This window comes from Sciurus vulgaris, assembly GCF_902686455.1.
Source record: "Sciurus vulgaris genome assembly, chromosome: 1".
Lineage (NCBI taxonomy): Eukaryota > Metazoa > Chordata > Mammalia > Rodentia > Sciuridae > Sciurus > Sciurus vulgaris.
This window is the reverse complement of record NC_136461.1, coordinates 179,093,448-179,119,874: the sequence shown is the minus strand read 5'-3', so window position 1 is coordinate 179,119,874 and position 26,427 is coordinate 179,093,448. Positions and strand designations below refer to the sequence as shown.

Sequence of the window (26,427 nt, the reverse complement as noted above, 5' to 3'; positions counted from 1 at the left end):
AACCATCTATGACTTTGGTCTACTTGACTGAATATCTGCATTTAGTAGTATCAATCTACCTATGTTTTCTAGTTTCCTTTAGAAAGTTTATATAAAAGCACTTTTTATTAACATTTCATTTTCTCCTGTACAACTGTAAAATAACAAACAAACCTTATTAACATTAAGTGGGTAAATCTACAATTTTAACATAGATAAATCAAGATACAACCAATTGCCGATTTTGAATATTCACTTCAATCAGTTATAACTCGCAAGGAAAAAGTATTTTCAAAGTCAGAGTTCCTCAAGACAATATAATCACTTGACATGCACATCCATAACCCTCCTGATTACATATATTTTGTCCCCAGATGTTTGGTTTTACTTTCAACTTCACTTTTCCACATTTGAATAACCATCTAGCAGATTACCTTCCATATAAATTTTATGAATGTTGTTATAATTTGCATGAATGATGTTTATACTTCTGAGGGGAATTTTATTTTCTAATCTGTAATTTTTGCCATAAATTCCTAAATGCAAAATAAGAAATTAAACAGATTTTGAGAATATTCACTATGTGTATAGACTTAATCAGATTGCTTATTTTTACTTATTTCTTATCTACTTGCTTAAGTATATTAAAATTACATAGAAGGAATGAATTTAGGGTGAATTCAGTTTTTCATATAGGACGATGAAAAGCCATTTTAGGGCATGCTAATGGTGAAATGATGTAAAAGTAACTGAAAAGGATAATTATATCATTTTTTAGTTTATATGGTAGTGAAAATTGGAAAACATCATTAACATGATTCTTTTAAAATATTCATTTTAATTTTCTTAAACAACTGCTTGTAGATAGATTTAAAGATCAAATTGATTTTCAAGGCCTGTAATTAGCAGTGCGTTCTACCCTGCTTCCCAATGATGATTCTTGTTCTCAGAATTATAATCATCTGTTCTTTTAGCTGATTCTTCTAGTGTTCACCTCACATTTCTAGATAACATGCTTTACTATGTTTAAAAATTTCATTAGTTTACATTTTATTGACTATGTTGACTATCTAACATGAAAATCCAACACACTTTCCAAATTTTTAATCAAATTGAAAATTTGTTTATTTATTCCATTATATTTTCTTTTCAATTATTCTGTGTTTCTTTGATATAAATTATTATGTTTTTCATTTCCTCAATCTTCTATTCACTTTTACTGTCTCACACCCAACTTCTTGGCCAGTGTAATGCATTCAGATATATCAGCACATTCAAAGACATCCAGTTTGGAGTTATTTCTCCCCTACGGGGATGTCCTTGACGCCCTCATCCTGCTGCTGCACTCTGAACTAATTGCTCTCTGTGACTGAAATTTCCTTTTCATAATCATCCTGGGAGTTTCCTCAATTTTCTCCTGCATTGACTCCAAGTTTTTTGGATTACTGTGTATTCCTCTTTCATGGGTTACTAGTCTGCCTTACTCCATGTCCTGCCCTTCTCTCTCTCTCCCTCCCTCCCTCCTTCCATCTTGGGTTTAAATTACTTTTTAAAAACAAATTTTACTGCCATTTCAAAATTTCTAGGAGTGAAGGAAAACTCATAGAATCAATTACACAAATTTGTGCCTAGCACCTTTCTTCTGTATACCCTTGTTTTTATTTCTAAAAATTAATTGTATTATATATTTTTATTTTATCAAAGTGATATATTCATATGTTATAAAAGGGGGATGCCATCATTTGGATGTGGTCTTAGCATCTGTCTCAAAGGTTCATATTTTGGATGCATGGTCCTCAGTGTGGTGATATTAAGGTGGTGGAACCTTTAAAAGGTGAGGCCTAGTGGAAAGTAATTAGGTCATTGGGTCATCATTTGGAAGGGATTAATGCAGCCCTCAAAAGACCCTAGTTAGTTCTCATGAGAGTAGATTGTTATAGAAAGAGCAAGCCTGGGCCCTGTTTCAATCTGTTCATCCTATCTTTCCATATGATATTTCGCTTTCACATATGCTCCTGCCTTTGTGGTACCATCTGTCATGAGGACTTCACCAAACTCAAGCAGAAGCCAGCACCATGCTCTTGAACCTCCAGAACGAGGAGTTAAATAAATCTCTTTATATTTTAAAGTACTTAGCCCTAAGTATTTTGTTATAGCAACCGAAAATGAACTAATACAGGGAGCATATAATTAAGTTTCTTCCTTCTCAGAACTCATTGCTTAGAGGCAAACACATTTAACCACTTACGTAATACAATACTACTTGAAATTCTATAGTTGCAGTGAATTTAGAAAGCACCTCTGCCCACTATAATGAAGAGATTTATATTTTTAAAGGTTTCTTATCCCTTCTATCTCTTTCTACTTCTTACCATAGTTTCTCATTATATTGTGAAAGTTGATAACACATTTTTTTTCTGCAGCCATATATTCTTTCATCTTAGGTCTGCACATTAATTCTTCAAGTTGAAAAGGAACACGCAATAATTATCTTATTATAATTATGAAATACTCTTCATTGAACAACCAACTACTTGTCTAAAAGCCTATTTCCTTCTTTTTGAGTCTCATAATATGAGCCCTACTCTATTTTTTTTAATTTTTAATTTTTTTAATTAAAAATCATAAATTTACATAGGGCAATGTTGTTTGATTCATTCTGTTATTTTTTCCCTTCCCCCCACCCCTCCCACCCCTCTTTTCCCTCTATACAGTCCTTCCTTCCTCCATTCTTACCACCCTCCTTATCCCTAACCCTAAACCTAACCCTAACCCTAACGCTAACGGCTCCTACCCCCCATTATATGTCCTCATCCGCTTATCAGCAAGATCATTCGTCCTTCAGTTTTTTGAGATTGGCTTATCTCACATAGCATGATATCCTCCAATTTCATCCATTTGCCTGCAAATGCCATAATTTTATCATTCTTCATGGCAGAGTAATATTCCATTATATATATATATGCCACAGTTTCTTTATCCATTCATCAACTGAAGGGCATCTAGGTTGGTTCCACAATCTGGCTATGGTGAATTGAGCAGCTATGAACATTGATGTGGCTGTATCTCTGTAGTATGCTGATTTTAAGTCCTTTGGGTATAGGCCAAGGAGTGGGATAGCTGGGTCAAATGGTGGTTCCATTCCAAGCTTCCTGAGGAATCTACATACTGCTTTCCAGAGTAGCTGCACTAATTTGCAACCCCACCAGCAATGTATGAGTGTACATTTTTCCCCACATCCTCGCCAACACCTATTGTTGCTTGTGTTCTTGATAATCACCATTCTAATTGGGGTGAGATGAAATCTTAGGGTAGTTTCGATTTGCATTTCTCTTATTACTAGAGATGTTGAACCTTTTTTCATATATCTGTTGATTGCTTGTACATGTTCTTCTGTGAATTGTCAGTTCATTTCCTTAGCCCATTTGTTGATTGGATTATTTGTATTCTTGGTGTAGAGTTTTTTTGAGTTCTTTATAGATTCTGGAAATTAGTGCTCTATCTGAAGTATGAGTGGCAAAGATATTCTCCCACTCTGTAGGCTCTCTCTTCACATTACTGATAGTTTCCTTTGCTGAGAGAAAGCTTTTTAGTTTGAATCTATCCCAGTTGTTGATTCTTGCTTTTATTTCTTGTGCTATGGGAGTCCTGTTAAGGAAGTCTGATCCTAAGCCAACAAGTTGATGGTTTGGACCTACTTTTTCTTCTATAAGATGCAGGGTCTCTGGTCTGATTCTGATGTCCTTGATCCATTTTGAGTTGAGTTTTGTGCAGGGTGAGAGATAGGGGTTTAATTTCATTCTGTTGCATATGGTTTTCCAGTTTTCCCAGCACCATTTGTTGAAGAGGCTATCTTTTCTCCATTGCATATTTTTGGCACCTTTGGCTAGTATGAGAAAACATCGAGGCAAAAATTCTCAACAAAATTTTAGCAAATCGCATAAAAAATATATTAAAAAGATAGTGCACCACGATCAAGTGGGTTTTATCCCAGGGATGCAAGGTTGGTTCAACATCCAGAAATCAATAAATGTCATTCACCATATCAACAGACTAAAAGTTAAGAATCACATGATTATTTCAATAGATGCAGAAAAAGTATTTGATAAAATACAGCATCCCTTCATGCTCAAAACACTAGAAAAAATTGGGGTAGTGGGAACATTCCTTAACATTGTAAAAGCCACCTATGCTAAGCCCATGGCCAATATCATTCTAAATGGTGAAAAACTGAAGCATTCCCCCTAAAAACTGGAACAAGGCAGGGATGCCCTCTTTCACCACTTCTATTGAACATCGTTCTTGAGACTCTAGCCAGAACAATTAGACAAATCAAAGAAATTAAAGGGATACAAATTGGAAAAGAGAACTCAATCTATATATTTATTATATATTTAGAGGAACCTGGAAATTCCACCAGAAAACTCTTAGAACTCATAAGTGAATTCAGTAAAGTAGCAGGTTACAAGATCAATGCTCATAAATTCAATGCATTTTTATACATAAGTGATTAATCTTCAGAAAGAGAAATTAGGAAAACTACCCCATTCATAATAGCCTCGAAAAAAATAAAATACTTGGGAATCCATCTCACAAAAGAGGCGAAAGACCTCTACAATGAGAACTACAGAACACTAAAGAAAGAAATTAAAGAAAATCTTAGAAGATGAAAGGATCTCCCATGTTCTTGGATAGGCAGAATTAATGTTGTCAAAATGGCCATACTACCAAAAGTGCTATACAGATGCAATGCAATTCCAATTAAAATCCCAATGATGTACCTTACAGAAATAGAGCAAGCAATTATGAAATTCGTCTGGAAGAATAAGAAACCCAGAATAGCGAAAGCAATCCTCACTAGAAAGAGCGAAGCAGGGGGTATCGCAATACCAGATCTTCAACTCTATTACAAAGCAATAGTAACAAAAACGGCATGGTATTGGTACCAAAATAGACAGGTAGAGCAATGGTACAGAATAGAGGACATGGACACAAACCTACTCCATTTATTGAAGAATTTTTCTAATATAGGCTAAGTGGTCTCTCCTTGTATTCCATTGATTGATTAAAATCATATTCAAATTAGTTTGCTTTGTAATCAAATCACCACTTTTTCAAGCAGATTTTTCCTGCTTTCTTTGTTTTCCCTTTTTTTATTATTTTTTATTTATTCTAATTACTTATCCATGACAATAGAATGCATTTATGCATTTTGATAAATCATACATAAATGGACTTTTTAAGGATGAATTTTACTTTGTTTATTGGTACTCTATAATTGTGCATATATGGAGTACAATTTGATGATGACATTCCAATTTGCCTTCTTTTCTTCTTGTGATGAACCACACACTTTCTTTACCATATCACTAATATTACCTAGGCCCTTACTCATTCTGTCTTTGGCATGTGGTCCATTTCAGTCTCATCCTTGAGGAACTTGTTTATGTGTCTCTTCACCTACCTGTTCAACTAATTGTTTTTGTTGTCAGCTGCTCATCAGTTATCCTAGAAATTTTTTTCTTATGGGCTGATTCCTCAGTTATTTCCAGAATGTTTTATATTCTATGCTTTTCTCATTTTTTTCACTTTCATTTTTCTGAAATGTACATATACTCAACTTCCTCAGAAATGAAACATAAACTCTGTATGAGAAAATTTATTCATTTTGTTCTTATCCTCTGTTGATAGTTGAGCTGGGAATACAATTCTAGGTTTAAAAATACATTTCCTCTTGAGAAATTTGAAAAAACATCACTCTGTTGTCTTCTGGCTTTCAGTATTATGATCAGAAATCTGGTTCTAGTCAGAAAACTTTGATATTAATTCTTTACTTTCTCATTAAATTGCTAGTCTGAAATTTTGCAATTAAGTCCTACTAAACATTGTTCATTTCAACCCAGAAGTAACATCTCCCCCATCCTGTAATAGAAGCCTGGTTTCACTTAGCATGATATTCTCTGATACATAATGGGAAGGGGGAGGAGGTCAGGGAAGAATGGAGGAAGGATGAATTGTGTAGAGGGAAATGAGGGATGGGGAGGGGGTTGGGGGGAAGGAAAGATATTAGAATGAGACAAACATCATTATCCTACATACATGTATGATTACATAAATGGTGTGACTCTACTTCGTGTACAACCAGAGAAATGAAAGCTGTACCCCATTCGTGTACAATGAATCAAAAAATAATAATAATAAATAAAAAATAAAATAAGTGGGAAGTTAAAAAAAATAAACCTGACTTCTCTCCCTCACATACCACTTGTCAGTCAAGAAAATTTGCTCTATCTGTACTATAGGAATGATCTTTAGTTATTTCAAATCCTATAATATAATCTCATCCCCCTTTTCAGTGATTAGTTTAGGAATTGACAAAAAATCCAATTCTGGACCAGAGGAGAACTTCCAGAGGCATTGGAGAGAATTCTTTTTGTCCTAAGATAGAATTTCTGGGGACTCATGTTTTTCTTTCTCCTTTTAGAAATAAAAAAGTAGAAATATTGCTTTACTTGCTTTGTCTTCCACTTTTCACAATCTGGAAAGCTACCCCTAAAACAAAGACAACCCACAGAGCAGTACATAATTAAGAGAATTGCATTCAAATAAAGCTGAAGCCTGATCATACAAGGCTTGGCATCTAGACTTCTGTCCAATAAGATTTCATATTGTTTGAGATCTTTTCTTCGAGTTTTTGTTACTCAAAGTTGAAAGTGCCTTAACTGATCCAAAGCTGTAGAAAGAAGCCTTTTTTCTTTCATTCTTGAGTCACATGGGCTGAGGAGGAGGAGGAGTGAGAATGTGGGTAGGGAGTAGGATTATTACTCTCTGGTGAAGTTCAGCACACTGATGTTCAGTTTAACCAGAAGCATCACTTCCACCTCATTGTATCAGCCAATTCCACATCTTGCACCTCTTTGCAGTGTTACATACACAAGGTCATATGATCGTTGTGTCTAGAGATGGCTATCCTGGATTCAAATCTTGGCTCTTCTACCTCTTAGCTGTGCAAAGTTTTTTTTGCAGTTTATTAATTTTTTGTGTGCTTCAGATTACTTATATTCAAAATGGAAATATAATGGTATGTACTACGGACAGTTGTTTTGAATGAATTTATATATGTAAACCCTGGCATGTAGAAAGTGTTGTTTAAATGTTACCTATTAATAGTTACCCCAAGTCTTTTCTCCACTAGTTTTGTAGGAACAGAACCCTAATCATAGTCAAGATATTCAGTTCAAATTAGTGCTTAATCCATGAAATGACCTTCTTGTTAGATTTGGTCAATATGATGTGGTTTAAGCCAATAAGATGCAAAACAGAAAACTATCAGAGGAAGCTTCACAAAAGCCTGAAATGTTTTTGCTCAAAAAACCAGAATAAACATTTTCTCCTTCACCTCCCACGTGTTCACATCTGGAATGGACCATGATTCTTGGGAATAATAAAGCCTTTTTGCAAACCTAAGAACAATGATAGGGAGGCCAACTCTGATAGATTTACTTTGCAGTCTATAACCCTGAACCAACTGCAATTCCCACTTAGTGGGGGAGGAGGAAATACCTGTTTGTTAAGCCATGGTTTTTGGATTTCTGATACATTCAGTCAAAGGCAATCTTAACTCCTACTCAAGGAACTTTCTAGACAAGGTTGTACTTTCTTTTTGCCTTTCAAAATCTTAGCTTTTGGGTCTATGTTCTTACTCTGCTTTATACTGCATTATATTTCTGTTCTTCTTCCACATTTTATATATTGCTTAATACATACATAAAAGTAATTTGAATGGCTTCCTACCACCTTCCTTGCCATTAATGTTTATGCCTTTTCCATCATTGTATTTGTTTCTCTGGAGGAAGGAGAAATAGCAATAACATGTCTTCTGGGGACTGCAGATTTCAATAATTTTAGGACTTACGTAATAATGTCAGAAGAAGGAGAAGCAGGAGGGGAAGAAGGATGAGGAGGAGGGGAGGAGGAGAAGGAAGAAGAAAGAAGAAGAAGAATATCCATCTGTCAGATATAGAGATAGGTGAGTGCTATGGAGACAGGAAGAGTATATCCTTGGTAAAGGCATTTAAATGCAAATAAAATAAAGTATTGTACTATCCAAAGAAGGTAGACCTGTAGGCCCAATCAGACTATAGGCTGCAAGTTTGTGAACCCTGATTTTGATTTTTAAAAATATATGTAGAGATGTGAAAGTAGTCTCACAGTTACTGAATTACCATGTACATTCTCAACAAATCACTGTCAGTAATGATAAAGCAACACAGAATTAAGAAGTTTTGAACTTAAAAGTGTTTTAAACTAAAATATTTCCACTCGTTTTCTTATACCTTTTACCTATTTTTTTTTCCTTTCCTTTTTGGCTGATACCAAAGACAAGCATCGACTCTTAATATTATAACCAACAGACAAAACAAATGAAAACCCTCTCGAGTGGGTTGCTGTGGCTTTGGAAGAAAACCAACAGCATTTTAAAATGTAAGAGAGCAAATATTTGTATTTTTCACCCTTGTCCCTCACCGGTTTCATTCCTCCTAATACACGGGGCTTAATATATATGTTGACTAGGTGCAGTATCATAGTGGCTTTGAGGGCTGTAAAGCACTTTGAAACTGTCACTGACAAACTAGTTTTTACAAATGATACCCAGTTCTCAGAGGCTCTTTTAAGACTACACTTTTAAGTCTTCTTTTAAGACTATACTTGGATGGAACCCACCAGAGACCAGGTCTGCACTGCTGTCTCTCAAAGGAAATGAATACTAACTGTGGTAGTTTTGTTTATTAGCAGGGCCTTTGGTCCTACACACATCTGTACAGAGAGGAATTTTCCTAGTGATGGAATTAAGGTTCTAAATAGAAGAGTGCAATTCTTAAGCTCCCACAGTAGCTGGAGAAGCTGGAATTCTAATCACATGCTGCTTGATGAGAAACTCGATAGACTTCCTTATATCGTTCAAGCTCTTATAATAATGGACAGTTAAGAAATCTCAAACAAGTGGACAGTGGACCAAACAGATAATCAGAAAACAACAATTCTAGTTTGAACTCCCCCACTTGGGAGATTTTATTGATCACTTAGCTTTTTTTTCACATTAGTACTCATTCATTTCTTTCAAGTTCTAAATTTGGTATGTCTGTAATTCTAAATGTTAGTTTTAAGAAGCGTATCTTAGACTGTGACTATCTAAAGAGCAGGAACTTTGTGTAAATATTTGATTTGTGTGATGCTTACTCCACTAGGAAGACCTTTAAAATATTCTTGATAATGTTGACAGTTTGTCAAATGTTGAAATGTATTTTCCTTATTACCTTTGCTTTTCAAATACGTTGGAGAACTCTATATGAGGAAAGACAAAAGTAGTTCATGCCTTTGGAATGAATCTCATTGAGAATTCCCAACCCAGATGTCTGGATTCAGAGATTTTGACCTTTTATCATGTTTTTGGCAATTGTAGGAAATGCAGCCATATATAATCCAGTGTTGAGCAGTGCCTCCGGATTTCCAAAATATAGATAGATGCATATTTGAATATTTGGCAGAAGGAGGTTTCAAACTATTGAAGATTAAAAAGAAATTTAGTTCATAACTAGATATTTCTATTTATATGACTATAAAATCTCACTTAACTATCCCCCTGGCAATATAACATTTGGATGACCAAGAGTTAAATAGAAATGACCAATAATAGTTTTTGTTTCAGCCATTTTCTAAAACCAGTTTTTATTTACTTAACTTTTAAGACCCCTTTTCCTGTTTAAAAAAAAAAAAAATCTACTCTGTCACGTTGGCACACAACATCCTGTTCCTCTGTTTTCCCAGACTGACAGGAAACTGTCCACTGTTGATGACTAGAACAGGAAGATACTTCCCACTGATCACTTTCTTTGATCAAAACCTAAATTATCAACATGTGTTACTTAAATGACACCATCAGAGAAAATTGAAGAATTTCTTTTTTTTTTTTTCAATGACAAGGGAGAAATCCCCTTTCCAGTGAAATATAACAAATCCCAGACTTTCATTTATAAGGTACCATCCCAGGATGTGAATTTTCATCTTCTCTCATCATCAGTAAATAAACCTATAGTGCATATCTACTATGTGCCTGGCCATTCTTTTCAGGATCAGCTTAGTTCCTTGAATGATTAGACCTGGTGACAGTCTAATTGTATCTAACCACCTTGACTAAAATGCTACAAGATATAATTTACTTAAAGTAAAAGTGGATTACTCTGTGAGAGCCAGTCATTTATACTATGTTAATTATTGTAATTATAATTTTATGTTTTATAACTTGTTGAAATGGAAACACTTAAAGGAGTGAAAAATAAGGAAAGGGAAATTAATTTGTAGTTTTCATCATAAAGGAGAAGGAAGTGCTGATTGAGCTACAAAATTAGGCACATTATAATTCATTTATTGACTTCATTCATTCATTTATTCAACCAAGTATACTTTCTGAGTATTTATAATATACTATCCCATCTTTGAAAGGCTGGCAATACAAAGACATGTTGCAGCCATAAACAAGATGACAATATTTAATAACCGTGCTCCAGGGAAAGAAGATGATCAAAAGATGAGAAGTACAGAAAGCTGAGCTAAAGGGAGCTGTGTTAAATTTTGACTATGCAGATATTTGGCCTCAGGCCAACACTGCTTTTGCTTTTCTTCATAATGACACTTTAGTCAGAGTAAACAAAATCAAGTGGGTAGTTTAGAGCAAAAACAAACAAACCTGTATCTCTCAACCTTTATCCACAACTATTATTTCCACATGGGTGTGCTTCTATAGTTTCCATGAAACTATCTGATTACAAGATATTTATTTGGCAATATCTGTGACCTAACACATGCATTCATTTTTCTGTAGCAGAGCTACAGGTTTATAGTTCACCACATGGTAAACAATAAAGAAGGTTCACCACACTCTAGTAAATAACAGAACAAAATATCAATAAACACTGAAAATGATGACAATATTGATTTTAATTAAATAAGTATTTTAATGATTTTGCTGATTCTTATTCTTTCAAAATATTTATTTAGAATAAGACTTCTTTTTAACAATGTGAAATGATTTCCCAATAGAGAGCTTTAGGTGAAACAAAAGTTTTTACATAGGTAAAACACAGAAAGAAGACAACCTTTTGGAAAAAGAATTATTGGTGCATTATAATTACACACAGTAGTTAGACTCATTATGACATATTAGTAAGACAACCATTTTAAAGTTGTACTTGGCTCACGTTTGTCTTTTTTTCTGTCATAGGAATCATTTATTATAATGTACAACATATAGATGGTCTCTTAAACTCAGGGAAACAGGAAGCAACAGAAGGATTCTTTGAGCACAGAGCAATACAACAATTCACTATAACTTAATTTAAGCATAATTTTGCCCAATAAAGAGTAAGGAATAGACATTTGATGTCTAATGTAAGTTCTGAGATTCTGTAAGAGAAAATATTGATAAGAATTGTTCTCCAACATGTAAATAAGTAACTTAGGTAAGAGACACTTTAATGAGCATATTCTTTATAAAGGTATTGTGTGTTATGGGTTGAATTGCATTTTCATCAAATCATATATTGAAATCTTAACCCCAACTACTTTCAAAGGTCACCTTGTTTGGAGATAGGCTCTTTATAAAGTTAATCAACTTAAAATGAGATCATTAGGATATGAGCTAATCTAAAATGACTGGTATCCTTTATGTGTACATGTGCATGCATGTGTGTATGTGTGTGTTTGTGATACTGGAGACTGAACCAGTATCACAAATGCTAGGCAAGCATCTAGCTGGTCTCAAACTTTTAATCTTCCTGCCTTAGTTTTCTGAGATGGAGTTTTAGCTGTGCCCCATGGTTCCTAGCTAGTGTTGTTTTGAGGAGGAGAAATGTGGAGACAGACATGCACAGAGGAAGAAGACCATGTAAAGATGAAGGCAGAGTTAGGATAATGCTTTTACAAGTCAAAAAATACCAAAGACTTCCAACAAAACATGAGAAGCTAGCAGAAAAGCATGGGACAGATTCTTCCTCACAACCCCCAGAAGGAACCAAGCCTCCCAGTGCCATGTCTTGCATTTCTACCCTCCAGAACTGTGAGACAATAAATTGCTATAATTTAAGCCACCCAATTTGCAGTACCACATTAAAAAACTCTAGCAAACTAGCCTGCTGTGAATCTCTCTTTTAATACAGTTTAAAAAATATTGTTTTGTTCCTTGCCCAAGAAATACCTTCTGTCTGTTGTTTGGGCATGTAACTCTGTGACTCTAGTAGTAATAGTAGCAGTACTGTAATAATAATGACTAGTGTTTTTGTTGTTGTTTTGAGGCACTTACCATATCCTATTCTCTGCTTTGATCAGTCCTGACCCCATGGGATGGATGGGGAATGAAGGAAAGATTTCTCTTGTGGAAAGAATAATTTTATTATATAATTAAGTATTAATAATTAATGTTAAGTATATTTTATTAAAGTCACTAAAGGTTTTGGAATGGTCTAAAGGAATCAATGTTATTTATACTACTACAGAAATCATTATCTTGAAGTGCATTGTTATTCCAACAAAATCCAAAAATATAAATATAGCTTTGGGAATAGATGGCATGTGATGAAGAAACCGCTAGTTAGGCTGAATGTACAGCAACATATTTTCTAGAAACCATTGCCCACTCTTAGAAGGAAGTCTGCATACCTACTTTTCATCTCTAGTTAAATGTTGAAGTGCTTCCCAGCCCTATCCCTGTTGCCTATTATTAGCTGCAATTCACAATTATAATAAAGAAGAAATAAGTTCAGAGAAGAATTAGCTTACAAGCAACTTGAAAGAGAACTGAGAATGCCAGTTCTTTCAGTGTTGGAAAACTTAACTACTTGTAGAACTTGAACTGCAAGGACTCAGTAGCAAGGCATAATACAAAAGGTTCCAATTGAATAAAGTGATGCAGAACAAAGCTCAGAGTAAGGATGAGGCATGATCCTAACTGTACAGGGAACCCAGTGATTGCCAGCATAAAGTTGAGCAGGGAGAGCCATGGGCCAAGAAAGTAGCCATGTACAAAAACTTTAAATATTATTTTTAGGAAATAACTCTAGTATGGTTATCAGCTACATGGAACTGGTTAAAGCAAATATATTAGAAATCTACCAAGTTTTTGAGATAATTCTATTATCAAAGGAGTAGTAAGCCCATTCTTAATAAAAATCTTTAAGTTCAAATACTAAAATCAGTTCTTGAATTCCCACATGCAGAAAGCAGCTTTTGAAAGCCCCCTCCAAGGAAGGCACACTCTCCATTTCACATGTAACTAAGGAGAACAAAGTCAAGGAAGAGGCTTCAAGGGGACACAGCAGGGGCCAATGGAAGAAGTAACAAGGTAACTCCTCCCAGAGAATAAAACCAAGGTCTCATCAAGAAAACTTTCCCCTCCACTCCACATCTACTTTAAGTACAGGACTTCACAGCATTTGTATAGTGATATTTCACAATCAATGAAGAGCATTAAATGTTGTGTTTTCCTTATTTTTCCCTTCCTAACTCAAAATTTTCTAGTAGACACCCTGTATTTTATGGTGAGTGGTGAGCAGATAACTTGTCATTTGAACTCATAGGTCACCTGACCATGAAAAGCTATACAGATTTGATAGAGAATAGAGATGCTGTATCCACCGACACATGCAATGAATGGAGGATCATTGTGTTTCTACCTTTAGGCAGGGCATGGACGTGAGTTTATTTGATATGTAAGAGGAAGAATGAGACAGCTATTCTGTTACCAGAGTATGGACCAGGATTAAGACCATGCTATACAACAAACGATTTCCTGTCCCTGAGCAAATAAAATGCTTGCCTATCTTATTTTCATTTGGGGATAGGTTTGGCACCATGTGTCTTAGTTTTGGTCAATGGAATGTGAACAGAAATATGTAAAACGCCTTTTGATCAAGTCTCCTTAGAGCAACACCACACAATCTTCTATCCTCGTGTTCCCTTTCAGTGTTAATCTTGTACATTTTCCAAAGGTACTAAAGGATAAAAACCATCCTGGATCCCTGAGTTACCCATTGGACAGGAGCTGTGATGGTGTGTGATATGCACAAAAAATAGATTCTGAGGTCTATTATCACAGCACAGCCAAGCCTATCCTGAGTACACAGTAGCTCAGGAGGACCAATTTCTGTTCTCCATCATATGTATAGAATAATTTGCATTCGTGGTGAAAGTTTGTAACAAACTAATCCAAAATATTGGCTAGGTATTACACCCCGATTTTATGATCTAACAAGGGCATCATCTCCCAAATTACCCAGGGTAGTCCCTGCTTCCAGGTGTAGTTTCCTTACTTATCAGAGTGAAACTTTCCTCGATGGATCAAACAAACAAACAAAAAAATGCTTTGACTTCTACATCCCATTTTCACCTTTGAAGCACTACTAAATTTTAAGAGATTTATTCTGTAGCCAGAAGAGTTTTATATTCCACACTTAGATCTGTATGATGTGTTTCCACATGTCGATTTTTCCAGTGCCCATGAGTGTTCTTCATTCTCTTAATTTCAACTTGACTCATCTGTTGTGATTTGTTTCTTCCTGGATTCTGGAATGGAGACTTAGGCAAAGATAGCACAAAGACAATAGAGCTAAAGCACCCTACCTTCATTGCCCTTGGTTTGGTGTCCTTTTGACCTATTGTCTAATGGCACTTTCTGTGACACAAAGACTGTTAGAAAACAAGGAGTTAAAAATTATGCTAATTTAGAGCTAGTGGCCAACCTAGCATTTGGCAAATAGTTTTACTTTCATCAGTATCATTTCTCCTGAATGGCTATAAATCTATGACAATATTCATTTTTTTTAATTTGCCTTTATTTTTCCAGACTGATTTATAAGACTATTTATGTATAATAAAGTCTTTTTCATACACATTCCATGTTTTTTTTTTCTTTCATCATTTTCCTTTTGACTTTGTTCTTATGGTTTTGGTTTTTCTTTGTGTTTCTATATGAAAAGTTTCCTCTAAGATTGTAAGTAACATGCACCTATATTTCATTTAATTAATTTTTATTTCTTCATTGTTTATTAGTTTAAAATTTTTATCCATCTGTACTTAATTTTTGTGTAAACCATGAGATAGAATTTCAATTTGATTTTTTTTTAAATTCAAGTGGCTAAATGGTAATTCTGGCAAAAGAATTTGGATAATATAGTTTTGTCTGCTACCCTGTTAATCATTATTCTCCTGTTAAATTACCATTTGTACTTATTTCTATTTCTGGAATCTTATTATTTTATATCATCATTTAAAATATATCCTAAAGTAGATTTCATTTTCTTGTCACTATTTTATTTATTTATTTATTTTTATTGATGTCTTTTCATCTGCCTTAGATATTGGTGGTTTCAGGATTTTGTCCTTATCACTTTCCTTCTCTCTTTTCATATCCTTTTAATGTAATTCAATGATTTCAAATAATATCTATGTGGAAAGTACTCATTTCACCTATCAAATATCTCTCTTTATCCTGTGATCATCTCACAATCAGTGTATCTAAAATGGAAGTGCATCATACCTGTAATCTCCCTCCTTTCTTATTTCAGCCAAAAACAATACTGTCCACCCCATTGCTCCAATTCATTGTCTTTTTGCACCTCCCTTTTCTGAATTGTCATGCTCACCCTACCTCAGAAACATTTCTCAAATACACACCCTACTCTCATGCCTTAACTCAGGACTCAGTTTTTGGTTAGATCATAAGCAAAGCCTTTACACCAGTTTCACTCTCTTCAATATCTACTTTCTTATTCAGTCATCCTTCACATGTTTGCAAGCGATATCATTTAAAACCCAGATCTGATTATGCTGCTTCCCTACTTAAAAGCATATGTGTCTCTAGAATGCCAAATCCCTTAGCATCTTGAACACTCACTCTCATCCTCGGTCTTAACTTTCTGTAACCCTGGGTTACAGCTCTTCTGGGCTGCTCCCTGCACACTGAGTACGCATCCCCTGCTTCACTCTTTCAAACGTTTGCCTTTAACCCACTTTTGTCCCCTCATCCACCTAATGTGAGTACTGGAGCATCCTTCATGACACATCTAATGGCACATCTCACTAGTATTCCTTACCTCCCTCATAAAAGCACTCCGTTTATTCCCCATTCACTTGAAGCAAACATTCACAATCACATTCATCACAAATATTATAGTTACTTATTTGAATACCTGGCTACCTTGAAGACAGTTTTTCCCGTGTTCGTATGTATATCCAAAAGACCGTGTCATACAGTATGTGTTCAAAAACAGTCTCTCAAATTGAATTCAAAGTAAATCTCTAGTAACATCTGACTTTTAATTTTTCTATATATAAGAGTGTCCATTCAATTTACCACATCCAAATCAATTTTTTGGAACAATTTACCTCTCCATCATTGAATATTGACTTGACATAGGAATAGTTCCAGGTCTCTCTCCCACCTCTTCAGATAATAGACCCAGTTTCTTCTCTACAATTTTTGGAACAACCAGGTAAGAGCTTGTGAATGATACAGGAACAGAGTTATGTATGCAATGACTAAGGAATGGGAGGTCTGTCATCTTATTACTATCAACAGCAGCAACAGGGTTAGTACTTCAACTAGTTACCAGACTAGTTTGATTGAGTTTTACTTCTTGACCATGCAGTTTCCTCTGTTAAATGTCACATTTTTATGCTAAATTATTATTATTATTATTGCTATTATTGTTATTTATTTATTTATTTTTTGCTATGCAGGGGAATTGAACCCAGGGCCCACTCTACCAACTGAGCTATATCCCCAGCCCTACATTTTCTTTTTTTTATTTTAGTGGGGGAAGAGGGGTACTGGAGATTGAACTCAAGGACACTCGACCACTGAGCCACATCCCCAGCCCTAATTTGTATTTTATTTAGAAAAAGGGTCTTGATGAATTGCTCAGTGCCTTACTTTTTGCTGAGGCTGGCTTTGAACTTCAATCCTTGTAAGCATGTAGTTGTATTGTATTTTTCTCCGTTCTGACAATTTCTGCTGCTAGGTAAAGAATTTGCACACAAAAATTTAATGCAATTATTAATATGGTTGGATTTGGGTCTACAGCTTTATTACGTGTTTTCACTTTGTTTTGTTGTCCTGTTACTGATTTCTGCCTCCTTTCTGATTACTAGAATATTTTCAAAAATTTTCTTTTGATTTATCTATTAACTCTTTAGTTGTGCCTCTTTGCATCTGTTGTAGTTATTTGAATAATTAAAATATACATCCTTATCTATTCAATCTACCTAATATTCATATCATGTTACCTCACACAGATACAGAAACCTTGAAGTTGTATAGGCCTATTAACTACTCACATTTTTTATCTTTGTCATATATAAAACATCTACATACATTATAAACCCTGCAAGACAATGTAACATTTTTTTGCTTTAAGCAATCTAATGTGCTTTAAAGAAACTAAATGTAAAAATAAAACAGTATTTCATATTTATCAAAGTAATTATCACTTTCAATGCTCTTCAACACTTCCTAAAAATCCAAATTTTTGTCTGCTATCACATCTCTTTGTACTGAGCAGCTTCCTCTAGCAGTTCTTACAGTGCAGATGGGCTAGAGACTACTTTTCGTTGTTTTCTTTCTTTGAAAATGTTTTTATTTCTTGCTCATTCTGGTAAAATTCTGTTTAGTAGATACAGAATTCTATTTTCTTTATATATTTAAAAATTTAAACATGCTGTTCTTCTTTCTCTCTCACTTTTTAATATATCAGAGATAAATCATGTTGTTTTTCTCTCCCATGTCCTGTGTCATTTTCTCTTGCTGTTTTCAAGGTGTTTTCTTTATTGGTGGTTTCCAGAATGGTTTTCTTCCTTGTGATACTGCTTTAGATTCACCAAGTTTCCTGAGACTATAATATATGATTTTTATAAACTTTGGGAAGATTTTGTTTATTATTTATTCAAATATTTCTTCCTGATATATTCTTTTCTCTCTGCTTTGGACATCTATTCAAATTTTGCTGTTGTCCCACCATTGTTCTGCTCAATTTTTAAAATTTATTATTGTATCATTTGTATCCTCAAGGGATTGCTATTTGTTTCCTTTTCTTTTTCTTCTTTTTTTTTTTGTTGATATATTCAAAGAAGTAGTAGTTGTGTTTGATATATAACTAATACTCAATATATGTTTGTAAAATGAATAAATGTGATGTGTGATATCTTAGGATGGCAATAACCAAAGATAAGACCAACAGTTATGGAGAAAACATGATAATTTACTAAAAGATACAAATTTCCCTGAATGGAAAAATTCAATATAAAGAAAATATAAATTGTTTCTAAATTAAACTAAAATGCAGCAAAATTACATTTTAAATCAAGTTTGAGTATTTTTCACAGACATTGATAAACTGACTCTATATGTCCATAAGGAAAGCAAAAGGTCAAGAAAAACTGAGATAATTTTGCCAAAGGAAAACATACTGCATCTTTCCCTGACAAAATAAATAACTTACCAAATAATTATTTTTGTTTTGTTTGTACAAAGATAAATAAGTATATCAAGGAAACCTAAGATAAAGGCAAGAAGCAGAGTCACACCTATATAGATAATTCATTTTTGACAGGTGATATGTAAAGTCATAGATTATTTAATAAATAGTGATAGGAAAGTTAGTCCTCTGATGTAAAAGTAATCTTTAATAGCTGTCTTACTCCAATACACATAATAAAGGAATAAAAAAACTTATTATAAAAACTTAAAAATCAAAATCATTAAGATAATACTTGATACTACAGAACTTTGAGGTCACAATTTCTAAAAGTAGAAACCAAAAGCAGAAATCTGAAAGAGAAATTATAAATTTTACCCTTCTTAAAATGCAAAACAGCTGAATGTCAAAAGAAATTCCAAAAATACTTGCAGGGCATATGTTTTAGTCAGCTATTTCCCTGCTGCAACTAAAAGACTCGACCAGAACAATTGTAGAGGAGAAAAGGTTTATTTGAGGGCTCACAGTTTCAGAGGTCTTAGTTCATAGAAGGCCAGCTGCATTCCCTGAGACTCAAGGTGAGGCAGAACATTAGAGTGGGAGAGTGTGGTGGAGGGAAGCAGCTCACATGGTGATCAGGAAGCAGATCACCACTTTATCTCCACTTGTCAGATACAAATTTATACCCAAAGTAATGCTCCAACTACCACCTCCTCCAGCCACACCCCACCACTTCAGTTACCACTCAGTTAATCCCTAAAACGGGATTAATTCACTGATTGGGTTAAGATTCTTACAACACAATAATTTCTCTTCTGAACCTTCTTGCATTGTCTCACATGTGAGCTTTTGGGGGTCATTTCACATCCAAACCATAACATCATATAATTAAAACAGAATTTTTATCCTGACAATACTACTAGAAATCAATATGGAATAAAGAATCTAGTATAATGGGGGGGATGTCTGATCAAAAGTAATTCATAGATGGGAGAAAAACATAGATGGAAAAAGACATAAAATAATCATTTGAAAAGATACACAACCTTAATGGAAATTGAGATGATAAAAATTTAAAGATGTGATATTCATTCACACTCATATTGATGAAAGACAAATTCTTAGCCTACCAAGGATTGGCAAACTTATAGAGAAATGGAAACTCCCAAACTTTTAACAGGAAGTAATTAGCCATTGTTGGATAGCAACTTTTTCAATATCTAATAAATTTGAAGATGTGCAAATATTAAATTTTCAGCAATTCTATTCCCAATAGAATAGAAAAAAACTTGGGCATAAAGAGACACATGTAAAAATATTTTTAAGTATTTTCAGTAGTACAGATTTACAGTAACCTACAAGCTCGTAAACAAGAGACTATAAATAAAATACAATAGCCTTACTTACAAGAATATTATAAAGCAACTCAAATGAATTTAAGAGATAAATGTATTAACAAAGAATAATGTGAAAATATTAAATTAAAAATACAGATTGACATACACAGCATGAAATAATTTATATACACATTTAAAGATGGAGAAAAAAATCACATCTTTAGGACTTTATACCCATGTCATAAACATATCTGAACTTGCATGAGAATGACCAAATTCAAAAGAGAAGTTAACTGTGGACAGTTAGATGAATAGTTCCAAGAAGCAGATTCACAGTATAATATGTTGTTTCTTAAGGGCATGATGTTTACATGAATATTCATTTTTTTATACACTTATTTCTTTGTAAGACTGGAATATTTAACATAAAAATTAGGATAATAAAATTATTTGTATAATATTGTTTTGAGAATTAAAGGAGATAATGCATGTAAATAATCAATAAAATGATAAAAAATGGTGAGGTGGAGGTAGGTTTTCTATCAAATAATAACAGCTAGTTAGAATTTGTAATGAAAATAAAACTGTATAAAAACTCAAAATAGTGGAATAAACACAAACTCAAATAAATGGAAAGATGAAAACTGTGCTCCTACATGAAATTAATAACTTTAGATTACATAGAGGGAAATAAGGGGGAGATGAAAAATAGTAAGATGAGACAGACATCATTACCCTATGTACGTGTATAATTACACGAATGGTGTGAATCTACATAGTGTACAACCATAGAAACAAAATGATGTACCCCATTTGTATACAATGAATCAAAATGCAGTCTGTAAAAAATAAAAAATAAAAAAATAAAAGTTAAAAAAAGACTCAGTTCCATAAAATAAAAAATAAAATTTAAATCATGAATAAAAAATCAAATTATATAATAATAATATCACAAAATTAAAAGAGAAATCACTAACAGGAATACATATGTTTAAAGAATTTGGACAAAGTATAATATTTTAATAATAAAAACACCCAAAAATCAATATAAAAAATTAAGATTCCAGAAGAACAAACGAATAAAAGAAATGAGCAGGTAATTCACAAATAGTTAAGTACAAACACCCTATGAACATACAAAAAGTGCCTAATCATAGTGGTAATTAGAATGATAATATTAGGAGAGCAATAAGTTTCACTCTATCAAATTAGCAAATATGGTTTTATCTGTCATATTAAATTCCTTATCTAAAAATTATTTTGAAGTATGGTATAAAGTGACGATTTAAAGTATTTTTTCTAAATTTTCTAAGTACAATTTTCAAAATGGCCCTTCCCTTTTCCATTTACTTCTGAAGCTGTCTTTATAAAGTTTTCATAAATCTTAATTTCTTCTGTACATCTTAATTTTTCATAACTTATTTTTATTATAAAGTAACAGTTTTCATAGCAATTGCGGAAAAAAATTAGATCTTAAAGTTGCTCATTTTCATACTGTAATGCAGCCCTCTAGCTCAGACCCTTCTGATCTTGGAGTTTGGTATCTCTGATCCAGAGCTCTCTGTGGTGAGATCTTTGTTCAGCACTGCCCACAATCATCTTCTTAGTAGTTCAAATGCCTGGGGATGAGAACGAGGGAGCCTGAACAAAGGAGAGACTGAGGACTCAGGTGCTGTGGTTCTAGGCTCCAACTTCAATCAGAGCAACACTCTTTTCTCTGTTAAAAATATGGGGATGCCAATTCAGATTCTGACAAAAGTTTCCTATTGTAAATATAAGAAAAACATTAGAAACGTGTGCTTGGATATAAACATTCATTTATTAGTTATGGTCATTTCTTCAAAAACAATATCTAATGGTACTCATTAAACCAGAAAAAAAGTTCCTGTCTTTGGAATTAGGTATAAATCAGAGTATAGAACAATAACTGTATTCTCAATTAAATACAGTTGTTCCTGTGTGTCTATGGGATCATCATCTGTGGATTCAATCAACCATGGGTCAAAAATATCTGGAAAAATAGTTGTGTCTGTACTGAATATGCACAGATTTTTTTTTTGTAATTAATCCCTAAGTTACAGTATAACAATGATTTACATGTCATTCACATTGTATTAGGTGTTATGAGTAATCTAGAGATAATTCCAAGTATATAGGAGGATATGTGTAGGTTATATGCAAATTCTATGCTATTTTTTATAAGGTATTTGAGCATGGTCACATTTTGACATCTCTAGGGGGTTCTGGAACCAATTCTCAATTAATACTAAAGGATAACTACTCAACAAACAACCAGAATTTCTTAAGCTTGCAGAGTTTTGAAAGTTCCAGTGAAATGCTATTTACCTTTGTAGAATGTTACCAAAGAGAATGTGAATTCAACACAGATTACTTTTTTTGCCAGTAATGGCTTCTCTTGCAATCTAACCTTGGTTTTTTCCATCAAGGAAACCAATGTATTCTGAGCATTTAGACAAAGAAGTAAAAGGTTTTTAAAAAATGGGTATCGATATTTCTCTTTTAATGTGGTAATCCTACCATTGAGATATTTAAGAGTATAGTGTGTTTTCCTGTATCAGCAATATAGATGGGAGTTCACTACTATATAATCTGTTCACATAAATTTTTATATATCATAACAAATAATACAAACAAAAGTTAAATTTCTTTAAGGCAGAATTCTTTCAGCAGAGCTGCTTTCCTGAGTTTGATGCAGAATTTTAACTCTTGTAGTAGTTAGGCTGGTTATGGTTTGGTTATGTTTATTTTAAAATTCTGGGATTCTTCATCATCAACTTGAGGTATGTTGATTATGAATGTGTATGAATGTGAGTATGAAGATGTATGAAGTTAAAACTCTCATACCTTAATATGTACCAAGCTCTATTCTAGGCCACCTATGTATAATATATCATTTAGCCTTTACAACAACCTTATAAGAAAGGAAGCACCAATATCTTCTTTTAGAAGCCCCAAGGATACTGAATCACAGAGGTCAGTAATTTTCCAAAATCACATTGTTATTAAGTGCTGAAGTCAAGATTTGGAACCACATAAACTAACTCCAGGTTATCCCATTAAGCACTATACTAATTTCTCTCATGGACATTGTTGACAATATGTTCAGTTTGACTTATATTTTGGAATTTATAAAATATATCAGAATATCCTCATAATGATTTCCAGATCTTCCTTTATTACTGCTACTTGGCTATTTACCAATCACTTATTCATCAATTTCACTAATATTTTATACATACCTACTAAAGATGTGGGTGAATATGCTTCTATGTAGTATATTATTTTTTTTTCTTTCCTTTTTCCCCTCATTCATCATGCATACCCCTTTTACTGAAAGCAGTGTTCTGGTTTTGTTTGGAGAACTGCACATTCCCCATCATAAGTAGATTTGAAGAGAATGGCTTCTACTGGACTTAGATGTGTCCCAAACTAGTTAGTTCAGTAGTTCTACAGGACTCTCTTCCGTAAATGTAAATCTTGAATGGAATGATACACGGATGAAGAACAGCACTGATTCTTCATGGTCATGGTCTTAATTCTGCTCACTGATTTCTGCAAGCAAGCTCATATGGCTACCGTAATACTTATTCTTTCTGCTATGGTTATTGAGTTTTTTTCTTTGATGTTTTTAGCTAGTCCATGCTGATTGATCATTTGGTCATCCCTTCCCCCAATGCACACATACTTTTTTTGTTGTTAAGTTAGCCTGAATGGATTTGTTGCTTGAAATTAAAATGCTCTAGTTGATAGAGAAATAAAATTAGAACCTTCTCATGTAGAATTATAGTCTAGTGAGAGAGATCACCATATCAATAAACCATGTTAACTCATTATAGAAAATACCACCATCACTCATGGACAAAAAAATACATGTGGGTCCATACATAAGGAGGAAGACCTCCATTGACTTTCTGAGTCAGGAAAGTTTTCCTCCAATCATCAAAGTTTAATGTGACATGAAAAAACAGGGAAAATTTCCAAGCAAAGAGAAAGTATCTTAGGAAGAGTTACAAAGGTCTGGAGGTAATGATATGAAGTAGTGGTAAAGTCAAGGAAACAAAAGAACAGAGCTTACTGTGACTAGATCCTAGTGCATGGGAGAGCAGAGAAAGACTTGATGGGAAAGATGAAATCAAGCATGACTTTCGTGAAGGAATTTGGATTTTGTCTTAAAAGTAGAGAGACGCCAACTAAAGATTTCAAATAAGAAAAAGAGAAAATTAACTTTGGAGTTTTGAAAATTTATTCAAATGATGTAAGATTAATTGAATTATTTTAAGCCTCTGGTAGGCAGATGAGTAAGAAGGCTGTTTTAGTGACCCAATTCAATTTTGTTTGTGAACTGATCTAAAGTGAAGGTAACAGGGGACAGAGGATGGATGTACCATTAACAAAGCTGGTAGGACTACGAATTCTGGGAAGATAGCTACCAGGATAACGCTCTCTTCCTCTCCATGTCAGCTCCATGCTTTATAACTCTTCTAACTTAAGTGGCTTTAGGGTCTATAAGATATAGGGTTCCAAATACCCAAGATAGCACAAACAGAAGAAATGGAGTGGATTTTCTCCTGCTCAAGATAGATGTTCGTGGTGGGCAGCCTCTAATGTGGCTTCCAGGATCCCCATGCATGGCATAATGCCTACCGTGATTCCCTTTCCCTGAGTGTGGGCAGGACTGTGACTTTCTTCTAGCCATATAGAGTCTGGCAAAGGCAGCAGAATGCATGTGATCACACCCTATAAGATTATTATGTCTGACTTCAGAAAAGATTCTCACTGACTTTAATGAAGCATGTGGAGGCTGCTATATAAAGGGAGCCACACAGCAAGAAACCGAACTTGCCATTTGGCAACCTCTGAGGAAATGAATGCCACCAACGGATAAGTGGCAGATGAGCTCAAATGAAAACCAAGTTTTCATTAATGGACACTTGATTATGGTCTTTCAAAGGACCCAGTGATGCTGTACCTAGATTCCTGCCCAAGAGAAACCTTAGGGAAATAAATCTGTGTTGTTTTAAGCTGCCACACTTATGGCAATATGGTAATGCAGTAGCAATAGATATCTAGTGCAGTAACGCAGTCATAAACTAGCATACTCTGAAGAGAATATAGTCTATAATAATTTGTGGACTCTGAGAAAAATCAGATACTAGCTGTATACTTCCAAAAACCTAAGAAAGAACAGGGGAACTGAGACCAGGTGAAGATGAACACAGAGAATCAAGAGTCAATCCAGATGCTTAGGCTGGGAACAAAGGGTTAGACTGGTCTAATTCTGCAAAAAAAAAAAAAAAAAAAAAAAAGAGAGAAAGAACATGACAACTTTTACCTCCTGAGGAATGGCTGACACTGAGGATATGCCAAAAACCCGAGGTGGGCCACAGCAAGCCCAACAAGCAAAGGTAACTGTAGGAGGGGTCCAGAAGCCAGACCAAAACGATTAGCCAGAATACACAGGTCACACAAGCAATTAACTTCCGGAGAGGGACCAATGGTCATTGGAACAGAAAAAATAATAATAGCACTTAGGTAGAGTGGAGCATAACTAAAAAATATAATTCCCCAAAATAACCTCTTTCAGATGAATTGGGCAGAAAGGATGATCACTGTTGACAACCAAATTAATGACTTTGATGATCAAAATGAAAATCAATATAAAAGAACAAAGGAGAAAAGGGCTTATTGTCTTCCAGGCGTGTGAGATGAAAAGAGACACCTATCCTGGAAACAATCTTGAAATCCATGAAAAAGAGAAAAATATAGTATAGCAAGTTATCTATAAGTGAAAAGGAGTCTCATTAGCATCAGACTTCTCATCTGCAAAATAGAATGCTAGAAGAGAATGAAATAATATCTCTTAGTAGTGAGAGGGAGACTGAGCCCAACAAAGATTACACATACCTGTGAGGGTAAGTCAGAGTTTCAAATATATCTTCAAGCAGGCTTTCTAGGGAAATAATGATGGAAGGCCAAAACAAGACAAAACAACCTGAGTAACATGGGTTAGTAGTTCAATTTTGAAGGGAATTCTTGATAACAATCTAGAGATGAATACCTCAAGTTCTCTGAACTGAAACCTTGGTATAAGGGTGAGGGTGGAAAGAGAGGGGTCAAACTATCCCACAGCATTTGGTCTGAGTGAAGATGGGGGAAAGGAGGAAGGAGGTGTGATTGTACAATAGATTCATCTGAGCGCTTGGTTCAGTACCATTGTGCTTCCTGTATGAGGCTGTTGAATGCTGGATATTCCAGTTGATTTTCAGGAGGTTATGGTCGAATCACTTCAGGCTCAAAATAGCATTGATCACAATACTGTAAGTTCAGGGATGCCATCTGCCTCACCATTTTCTCCACCTCTGCAAGGCACCTTGGAATCCTTGAAAATATGAAGACTTGTTTTATTCAGCAAATCATTAGTGAGTAAGAAGGGCTACTACCACTCAGTGGGATTTTATTAAAGGGTTTATGTCTTTTGGTAACTACCAAAGTTGCTTTTGGTGGCATTTCATCCATGATTCCCACATTCCTAGCAGCTACTTTCCATCAGCAGGAAGACTAGAAAG

General features: G+C 34.3%; 1 long non-coding RNA gene across 2 annotated transcripts in view; it reads left to right on the top strand.

Annotated features, from left to right (window-relative positions):
• The window catches only part of LOC306640814, a 162,246-nt gene that overhangs the window by 5,002 nt on the left and 130,817 nt on the right, over nucleotides 1-26,427 (top strand). For both annotated transcript variants that reach the window (XR_013757922.1, XR_013757923.1), the window contains exon 2: nucleotides 13,251-13,375. This is a non-coding gene — a long non-coding RNA (uncharacterized lncRNA). The remainder of the gene's footprint in view (nucleotides 1-13,250; nucleotides 13,376-26,427) is intronic.